Source organism: Narcine bancroftii, chromosome 9, assembly GCF_036971445.1.
Source record: "Narcine bancroftii isolate sNarBan1 chromosome 9, sNarBan1.hap1, whole genome shotgun sequence".
NCBI lineage: Eukaryota > Metazoa > Chordata > Chondrichthyes > Torpediniformes > Narcinidae > Narcine > Narcine bancroftii.
Window position 1 is genome coordinate 18,510,873 of NC_091477.1, and position 10,342 is coordinate 18,521,214.

A 10,342-nucleotide genomic window follows, 5' to 3' on the forward strand; every position below is an offset into this window, starting at 1 on the left:
CTTCAGACCTGAAATGTTGATTGACCATAAATGCTATCTGACCTGTTGAGTCAGGTCCATACAAAGGCCAAACTCCAGATTTCTGATGAAAACCGGCACACTACCTGCTCAAATAACAGGGAAAGGTCCTGAAGATGACTTTGGTGAACATACATCAGAGCTGAATTATTCATTTTTTTTACACTTTGCACAAGGACAGATTCCCTCCTAATTCCATCTTCAGGTAATATCTACTTAGGATATCTCATCCTATTTTTGCTTTAAATCTCCTGTGATTAAACATCTCTGTCACATTTTTGGCAAGTCTATTTATAGAAATTAGGCCATCTGTAACAGCTGTGTTCACCCGCTATAAATAAAGGCTGATTAATCATATCATGCAACCAATTGGAATACTACAAGTCCATTTAATTAATACACAAAAGGGCTGTAGAAACTCAGCAGTTCACACAGCATCCAAAGATGTATATCCAATGTTTTGGGCCTGAGCCCTTCGTCAAGGTATGATCAAAACACAGCAGGCACCTCAATAAAATAGTGGGGGATGAAGGAAGTGAGGGGCACAGGGCAACAAGCAAGACATCTGCAACTCCATTTCTTTTTCTTCAAATATCTTTTTTTTGTTTGTGTCTCTACTTTGATGACAATTTCCTAACATGTTTCTTTTTCTCCACCTTGTTTGTCATTATGATACATTACAAGATTTTTAAGAAATAAAGATCAAATATGAATAGAAAACTGCAGAGCTGCTTCTTAGCAAACACATGGCATTTGTGAGCTCATTGCCTGTGCAATTCTCAGGAAAATGTTGGCTGTGATTATTTCTCTGAACAAGCCAGAACAAATCAATATTACAAAAAGAAATATTGAAAAAGGAGATGCATTAATTATCTTCCAAAATGGTATATAACTCTCTTAAATTAAATGGTGGCATAGTAGTCCAAAGGGGGAGAGTGATAACAGAGAACCTGTTTGCCTAGCCTCAGTAGTAGGGAAATAGGATCGACAGTAAAGGATGTGATAAAAGGACATTCATTTAAAAAAAAAGCATCAATGGGATTAGACAAAATCTAAGTGGAATTATGAAAGTGAAGTTATCTTTGGCAAATCTACTGGATTAGCATGTCTACAAGTAGGGGCATTTTAGACAAAGTCTAATAAATTGATGAATTAGCTTTGACCTCAAATATCTCCGTCCTTGTCCTCCCCCATATAGCAAAATCAACACATTGAACATTGCAACAAGTAATAGAAGCAGCAGTGAATATCTTCCCAAACTTGAGTCAACAATGGAATCTGTTAGTGCATGAGAACAAACCCTCACAAATGAGCAGACCATGATTAAATGTGACATTAAAAAAAAGTTAAGAATACAGGTAGAAATAAAAAGTGTAAGTTAATATCAACCATAGACAAGAAGATGAAATCGACAAAAGGGAAGAATAACCCAAAAGATCCATTGAAAAATTTGGGAGAAATGCAAGATCTTTAAAGAATATTTTTATACGTTAAAAATTAACAAGCTTGAAACAAGCTTGAAGCCTTACTATGGAAAAGATACAAGAGAATGGTTACACATACAAGTTTCCTTTCAAACAACTTCCCTTCAGACATTTACTACATTTAATGTTTTGTGGGAGAGTGTGTGGCATCCTGAATTAAGCTATAGCAAATGCTTGATAAAGCTCAATTTTCATTTATCGACAAAAACACTTGCTTCTACTTGCCTATCAAGCAACCGACCATGATGTATTCAAGAACATGATGTCTGAGGTCATTTCATATCATTCATGTATCAGCTTGTATTTTATAAATAAAATTAATGAAAAAGATTAACATTCCTCACTGTCAATCTTATTCCAAATATAACTTTGTTACTTTGCACATGCAAATTGAACAGGCAAATTTCTTTATGTTTTACATTTGTAATTGCTCAGTCACACACAAATGGTAATGAAAATTCCTTCTCAATTTTCCGAGCTCTCATACTGTGGAACAATCAATCTCTTAAATAAGAACCTAAAAGGATGTGCTGTCCAAACTGTTCCACAGATGATGCTCTCGCCTCAACCCTCCATCCTCACCCACATGACTTCAATATGATCATACCTCAGAGGCTGGTGAATAAACTCTCCTTGCTGGGACTCAGTACCCCTCACTACAACCACATCCTGGGCTTCTTGACCAGGTTGGCAGCAAAAGCTCATCCCATCGTGATGAGCACAGGCACACCTCAGGGTTGTGTCCTCAGCCCCTCTGCTGTTCACATTGCTGACTCATGACTGCACTGCCAGTGCCAGTTCAAACAGCATCATCAAGTATGGGGATGATTTTGTCAAGATAGCCCTAGCCGTAGCAAAAAAATGTATTATGTCAACCTGGAAATTGGAAGATAATTTGAAAATACAACAATGGTATATAGAAATGAATAAATGTATTCCATTAGAAAAAATAACATATAGTTTAAGAAATAATATTGAAATATTCGAACAAGTATGGGAGCCTTACATTAAATACAATAGCGAAAACCTACCGAGAACAAACATTACCTAAGTTGATGGCAGGAGAAGAAAAGAAAAGAATGGACTCAGTAGAATTTCTGGTGTATTTTTGTTGAATGACAACATTGTCTGACTGAATTAATGCAACCTAGAGTGTATACCTAAAATGGATGAGAGGGGGGGGGGGGTGGGGGGGTGGCTTGGGAGGAGGGAGGGGGGAGGGAGAAAAAGTCACTGTAAATGTGTGGAAAAGAAAAAGTGTATATCATGGCTATTGTGATTTATGGTGTGAAAAATTTAAAAAAAAAAGTATGGGGATGATAAAACAGCAGTCGAACTCGTCGGCAACAATGATGTTGATTTATAGAGAGGAAGTTGGGAGGCTCATCAAATAGAGTGAGCAACAACAACCTGGATCTCAACACAGGCAAGACAAAGGAGAGGATGGTGGACTTCAGGAGAATGATGGTTGACCACTGCATTACAATGACTCCATCGTGGAGAGAGTTGAGAGTGCCAAATCTCTTAATGACTATATAACAGATAACCTATCCTGGACCCACAATGCACAGTAGTGCCTGTACTTCCTAAGGAGATTGAGGAGGGCAAAGCTACCACCCCACCACCCTCCCCCCCCCCCCCCCTAATCTTGACAACATTCTGCAAAGAGCACAGTTGAAAGTGTCTAGTCAGGCTGCATCATTGTCTGATGTGGTAGCTACAAAACATCAGACTGGAAGTCAGTGCAAGGGACCATTAAAATGCCAAAGATGATCACGGGTCTCCCTTTCCTATAATAATAACAATAGGCTCAAAGAATTATAAAGGATTACAACCATCCATCAGAGCATCTTTGACTTACTATCATCGGAGAGGAGGTACAAGAGCAACAAAATCAGGACTGCAAGGCTGGGAAATGGCTTCCTCCTGCAGGCTATGAGATTGATGAATGGAAACCTGTAACATTAGGTCTTTTATTAATGAAACTGAGTAATTTTTTCCAGAATATTTATGCATATTTATTTTATATTTCAATGTGATTATTATGTTAGAAATGTATTATGTGTGCATTCCACGCTCTGGAGAAATGATGTTTCATCGGGTTGTCCATCCAGTCAGATGAGAATAAACTTGAACTTGATTAGGAAATCAGTTTCACTGTTAGTGACTGTGACGGGCTCTGCTTAATTTAAAATCACACTGTAGGATCAGATGCAATATATGTACAATTTCACTGTCAAAAATTACATGATGCTCTACATATTCATTTGGTTGACTGATGTGAAATGTCCACCATCTGTCCTATTTTGCTGGGCACGTCAGTTAAATGTCTTTGGGTGCCATCTAAAATAATTCATCAGAACTCTCCAATATAAGTAAAAATGAGCACATTTATTAGATGGCATGAAATATGTCTGTGTCATAAATTTTGAGATGAACTGTGACTTTCTCGGCATGAGGTGGAGCCAACTGCTAAAAAGAGCCAGGAATAGTCAAAGGTGGATAAATAGGCACTTTTGACTTTATAGTTCTATTATTATTGAGTACAAATTCAAATACTTTAGGAGCATTTCATCTTGTGGTTCTCTTTGTTGAATTACTTTCAGTTTCATGTATAATAGTTCCAAAACAGCACGTCTTCAATACCTTTGCAAAGCATTTTATTCTTATTACCTTTATGCACCTTAGAGCTCAGAAGCATAGCAATTAAATTACTTGTTTTATTTACAGAAGCTTAGTCTGTTAATGTAGCTGGAAGTTTGATAAGCAAATAAAATGATCTTGAAATTATAGGATTACCTCCCCCCCCTCCCCCCCCACACACACCCTTCCCTCAAGTAATCTGCTAACCAATCAGTTCAACAGACAATAGGGAGGGACGGTAAAATGTAAGCTTGTCCATAATGTGTGCAAGATCTGAATAAAAAAAACACCTCTCTGAATAAAATCTCACTCGCATGACTGATTAGCATACCATCAGTAAGCATGAACAGAGCCCTGCCAAATACTCGTAACTATGAAGTTATAATAAAACAACTCTTCCATTTTTAAAACATTTGTTTATATAATTAGAAATTGTGCTGAGACTTCTTCAGTCATCATCTGAGTGGTCTTTGGCAGAGTGGGCTGAGTCAATGTGGTAAGGCTTTGGCAAGAACAGATAAGAGGCAAGGGATAGTAGGAGTTGAAGTAAGAAAGGGCCACCTTTTTCAAGGAACAAAAAAGATTGAGCAGCTAGGCACAGGTAAGGGCAGGTTTTATTTATTATATATTTTGTTCCTCCAGTCATAAACAGTGGGAATGGCAACAAATGTTCCTCTTGCAGAATGTGGGTTGACAGGGAAGCCAGCAGTATCCCTGATGACTTCATCTGTGAGATGTGCATCCAGCTGCAGCTCCTGACAAGCCGAGTTAAGGAATTGGAGCTGGAGTTGGATGAACTCTGGATCATTCAGGAGGCAGAGGGGAATAATAGACAGGAGCCACAGGGTCAATTTCACACCTAGGAGACAGGAGGAGGGTAGATGGGTGAGAGTCAAAAGAGGGAAAGGGAATAGGCAGGCAGTGCAGTGCATCCCCATTGCTGTTCCCCTCAATAAGAATTACACCATTTTGGATACTGTTAGGGGGGGGGGACAACTACCAGGGACAAGCCATGCCGATAAGATCTATGGCACTTGGAGTCTGGTCCTGCGGCTAAGATGGGAAGGGTGAAGACGAGGCGAACTATAATGATAGGGTATTCCATAATTAGGGGGGCAGGTAAGATGTTCCGTGGAAGAAATTGAGTATCCTGGATGGTATGTGGCTTCCCTGGTGCAAGGGTCTGAGATACCTCAGATCAAGTTCACAGCATTCTCAGGAGGGAGGTGAGCGACAGCTGTCATGGTCCATGTAGGGAGCAATTACGTAGGTGGGAAAAGTGAGGAGGTCCTGCAAGGAGAGTTCAAGGATAGTTCATATGCTGGTGAGGTTAGAAATAGGAAAATAATGCAGGATAATATGTGGCTAAAGACATGGTGCAGGAAGGAAGGCTTAAGGCTTCTGCATCATTGGGCTCTCTTCCAGGGAAAGTGAGACCTTTTCCAACTGAACAGTTTGCATCTGATTTAGAGGGGGACTAATATTCTTGCAGAAAGGTTTTCCAGTGCTGCTCAAGTGGGTTTAAACTACATTCGCAGAGGGATGAGAACCAGAGTGCCAGAGGGAAAAGGTGATGTTAAAATTGCATGCACCTAGAAGTCAATGGGTTGAATGTGGTGAAAATTCTCTAAAGTGCATCTATTTCAATGCAAGTAGTATTGCATGAAAGGCAAACAATCTTAGAGCTTGGATTAGCACATGGAATTATGATATTGTGGCCATTAGTAAAACTTGGTTGCAGGAGGGGCAGGACTGGCAGCTCAATGTCCCAGGCTTCTGTTACTTTGTGCTCAATAGAATGGGGGGAATGAAAGGGGAAGGAGTGGCATTGCTCATCGGAGAAAATATCACAGCTGTGACAGACAAGATGGCTTGTCCACTGAGGCTATATGGGTGGAGCTGAGGAATAAGAAAGATATGATCACATTCATGGGATTGTATTATAGTCTGCCCAATAGTCAAAGAGAATTGGAGGAGCAAATCTGTACAGAGATAGCAGACAGCTGCAGGAATTACAAGGTTGTGATAGGGGATTTTAATTTTCCACATATTGCCTGGGATTCCCATATTTAAAAGGGCTGGATGGTTTGGAAAGTTTTCTCAATCAATATATAGAGGGACCACCTAGAGAGAATGCAACAGTGGATCTCCTTTTGGGGAACGAGACAGGACAGGTGACAGAAGTATGTGACGGGGGAAATTTTGGGTCCAGAGCTCATAATGCCATTAGTTTCAAGTTAATTATGGAGAAGGATATGTCTGGGCCTCAGGAAGAATTTTGAGGAAATGAGAAAAGAACTAGAATACGTGGATTGGGATGTTGTTTTCAGGCAAGGATGTGCGAGGTAAGTGGAGGACCTTCAAAGGTGAGATTTTGAGAGTACAGAGTTTGGATGTGCCTGTCAGAATTAAAGGCAAGGTTAGCAGGAATAGGGAACCTTGGTTTTTGAAAGATATTGTGGATCTAGTTTGAAATAAAAGATAGGGAACATGGATCAAATGAGGTACTTAAGGAGTATAAAAAATGCAAGCAAAACCTCAAGAAAGAAATCAGGAAGGTTAAAAGAAGACATGAGGTTGCTTTGGCAGATAATGTGAAGGAAAATCCTTTGCGTTTCAACAGGTATATTAAAAGCAAAAGGATAGTAGGGGACAAAATTATCCCCTTGAAGATCAGAGTGGTCAGCTTTGTATGGAGCCAAGAGAGATGGAAGAGGTCTTAAATGTTTCATTATATATCAGTATTCACTCAGGAAACAGGCACGGAGTTGTGGGAAGTAAGGAAAACAAGCAGTGGTCATTGATCCTATATAGATTAAAGAAGAGAAAGTGCTTGCTACCTTAAAGCAAGAGTGGATAAATCCCAAGGGCCTGACAAGATATTCCCTTGAACCTTGAGGGAGGCTAGTGTAGAAATTGGAGGGGCTCTGACAGAAATATTTAAAATGTCCTTAGCCATGGGTGTGGTGCCAGAGGATTGAACGGTAGATCATGTTGTTCCATTGTTTATAAAGGACTACAAAAGTAGCCCTGGAAATTACAGGCCAGTGAGCCTGATGTCAGTAGAAGGTAAATTATTGGAAGGTGTTCTAAGAGATCAGATATACAATTATTTGGATACCCATGGACTTATTATGGATAGTTAACATGGCTTTGTGCATGGTAGGTCATGTTTAACCAACCTTATAGAGTTTTTTGAGGAGGTTATTGGGAAAGTTGACGAAAGAAAAGCTGTGGATGCTGTCTACATGCACTTTAATAAGACCTTTGACATGGTCCCACATAGGTTAGTCAGGAATGTTCAGATGCTAGGTATTCATGGTGAAGTAAGGAACTGGATTTGACTATGGCTGGATGGGAGAAGCCAGACTGGAGGCCTGTGAGTTGTGATCTGCCTCACAGATCGGTGCTGGAACTATTGATGTTTGTCACTTACATCAATGATCTGGATGGTTATGTGGTAAATTGGATCTGCAAGATTTTAGATGACACTAAGATTGGAAGTGTTGTAAAAAGTGAAGAAGGTTTTCGAAGCTTGCAGAGGGATCGGGACCAGTTGGAAAAATGGGCTGAAAAATGGCAGATAGAATTTAATGCAGACAAATGTGAGGTGTTGCATTTTGGAAGGACAAACCAAAAAAGAACTTACACATTGAATTGTAGGGCATGGTAGAATAGAGGGACCTGGGAATACAGATACATACTTCCCTGAAAGTCACACGTGGATAGGGTTGTAAAGAGAGCTTTTGGCATATTGGCCTTCATCAATCAAATTATTGAGTGTAGGAGTTGGGATGTTATGGTAAAGTTATGTAAGACATTGGCTGAGGCCAAATCTGGAGAATTGTGTGCAGTTTTGGTTACCTAACTACAGGAAAGAAATCAATAAGATAGAAAGAGTGCAGAGAAGATTTACTAGGATGTTGCCCGGACTTCAGGAACTGAGTTACAAGGAAAAGTTAAACAAGTTAAGATTTTATTCTTTGGAGCATAGAAGAATAAGGGGAGATTTGATAGATATATTCAAAATTATGAGGGGGATATGCAGAGAAAACAAATACAGGCTGAGATACAAAACAGAGGACATGGATTAAGAGTGAAAATGGAAAGGTTTAGGGGAACATGAGGGGGAACTTCTTAATACGGGGAGTGGTGGGAGTGTGGAATGAGCTGCCAACTAAGGTGACAATTGCAGAATATTTAAGAATGATTTGGACAGGTACATGGATGACAAATGTATGGAGGGCTATGACCAGGTATAGGTCAGTGGGACTAGGCAAAAAAAAAAAATGGTTTGGCACAGACTAGAACGGCTGAAGGGAACCTGCTTCTGTGTTGTGTTCTATGGCTCTATGGCTCTCAAAGTCCATTTATTTCAATTTGTTACATTCAATATTAAGGTGAAATTGAGGTTTTCAAGCCTCAGTTTCAGAGTTTAGATAAAAATGCTCAATCAAATTATTTTGTTTTCTTTCAATGAAAGTTCTTTGCACTTACGTTGATCCTGCTCATGGTGTTCAGAGATAATGGGATATATGACACCTGAAATAGAACTACTTTCAGAGAATCCCTTAGGAGCACAATGAAAAAAGTTTGCCATGCATAATGGAACCCAAAACAGAACTGAAAATCAAAAGATTAATGGATTTATGACCAGATCTGTGCATTTTTGTGTAATCAAAGTGATAAAATTAGTAGTTTACAACCTTCCATGGAGTTGCCTCAATTACCACCCAGAATGAATATTTCCAATGCTTTATATTCTTTTAAGGCATTTGAGATTGTACACATTCATGTACGGTTGGCATTGTCATGCATGGGTGGCATAATTAGCGTAGCAATTACCTCAGCGCTGTCAAGTGCCAGTGACTGGCATTCATATCTGGCACTGTCTGTAAGCATTTTGTACATTCTTCCTGTGTCTCCACGAGTTTCCTCTGGCTGCTCCATTTTCCTCCTACCCTTCAACACATAACAGGTTAATTGGGTGGCCCGGGCTCATGGCCCAAAAGGGCTTGTTACCATGCTTATATCTAAATTTTTTTTTTAAATACATGGCTGGGAGCTCGAGGTAATATGATTAGTGACAAGTGCTCCCTCACTTCAGCACCAAAATATAAAAATCCTATTTGATAATATTTAAATATTTTTGGATCAAGAAAAGAATTATTGAGTCCATCACATGGATCAGTGTAAAGCAAAATGAGTGAGAATTTTCAGAGAAGCACAGCAAAAATTAGATATTGTGCAAAATGATAAAAGACAATCATCTCAATTTCTTTGGACTGAAAGCAACTTTATTTCAAGTCACTGAACCAGCATATGCTTTACGAAAATTCACTTTTACGATGAAACCTCCGTTGGCTTTTACGAAAGGATTTGAATTAGTTTTGAAAGGGGTTTTGTTTTTACAAAAATAGCCTTCAATAGTAGTGAATGGCTCTTCGTTTTACGCCATTTCGCCATAAGGTGGTATACCTGTACTAGAAGATATCTTTATTGAATTTCTTGGTATGTTATACAGATTGAACTGGAGTGAGCACTGGAAGGAATGATAGTAGAAATACAATTTTCAGGGTCTTGTTACCAACTTTATTTCATGATTACACCTCCCACAGTCATAGGTTTTGTATCAAGCAATAGCAGCCAAAGCTTCATTGTCAAAAGTTGCAGTATCGATAATTTCACAGAACTGTAGTGTAGATTTTAAATATTTGTTTAAACATAACAACTATAAATTTGTTCTCACTAAATAAAAGCATGTCATTTTAAGAGAGGCATTTTCCAATACTTTACCCTGAAAAAAATGTCAGGTCAAATTCAGCAGAAAATAATTGTAAAATAAAGCTTCCTTCATTTTGCCCTTTTACACATTAATCCACAAAGATCAAAATCTGACAATGTTTAGCCATGTCCCTTTGCTTTATATTTCTTTTCCTGAAAGTAAAGAACAAGTTGCCTCATTTTCATAAACCACTAGATGCATTTTCAAAAACCAGATAAAAAAGACAGGTTTTAAATGAGGGATCTCAGTTGCTTCCTCACTTCTCACATAATCAACAGCACAGATACACACTGTCCTTTCTTTTTTTTATTTTTTTTTTTATTTTTCACACTATGAACCATATTGACCAAAATACACATAAACAATTCCCTCTTGAATATACACAGTCATTTTCTCCCCTTTCCCCCCTCTT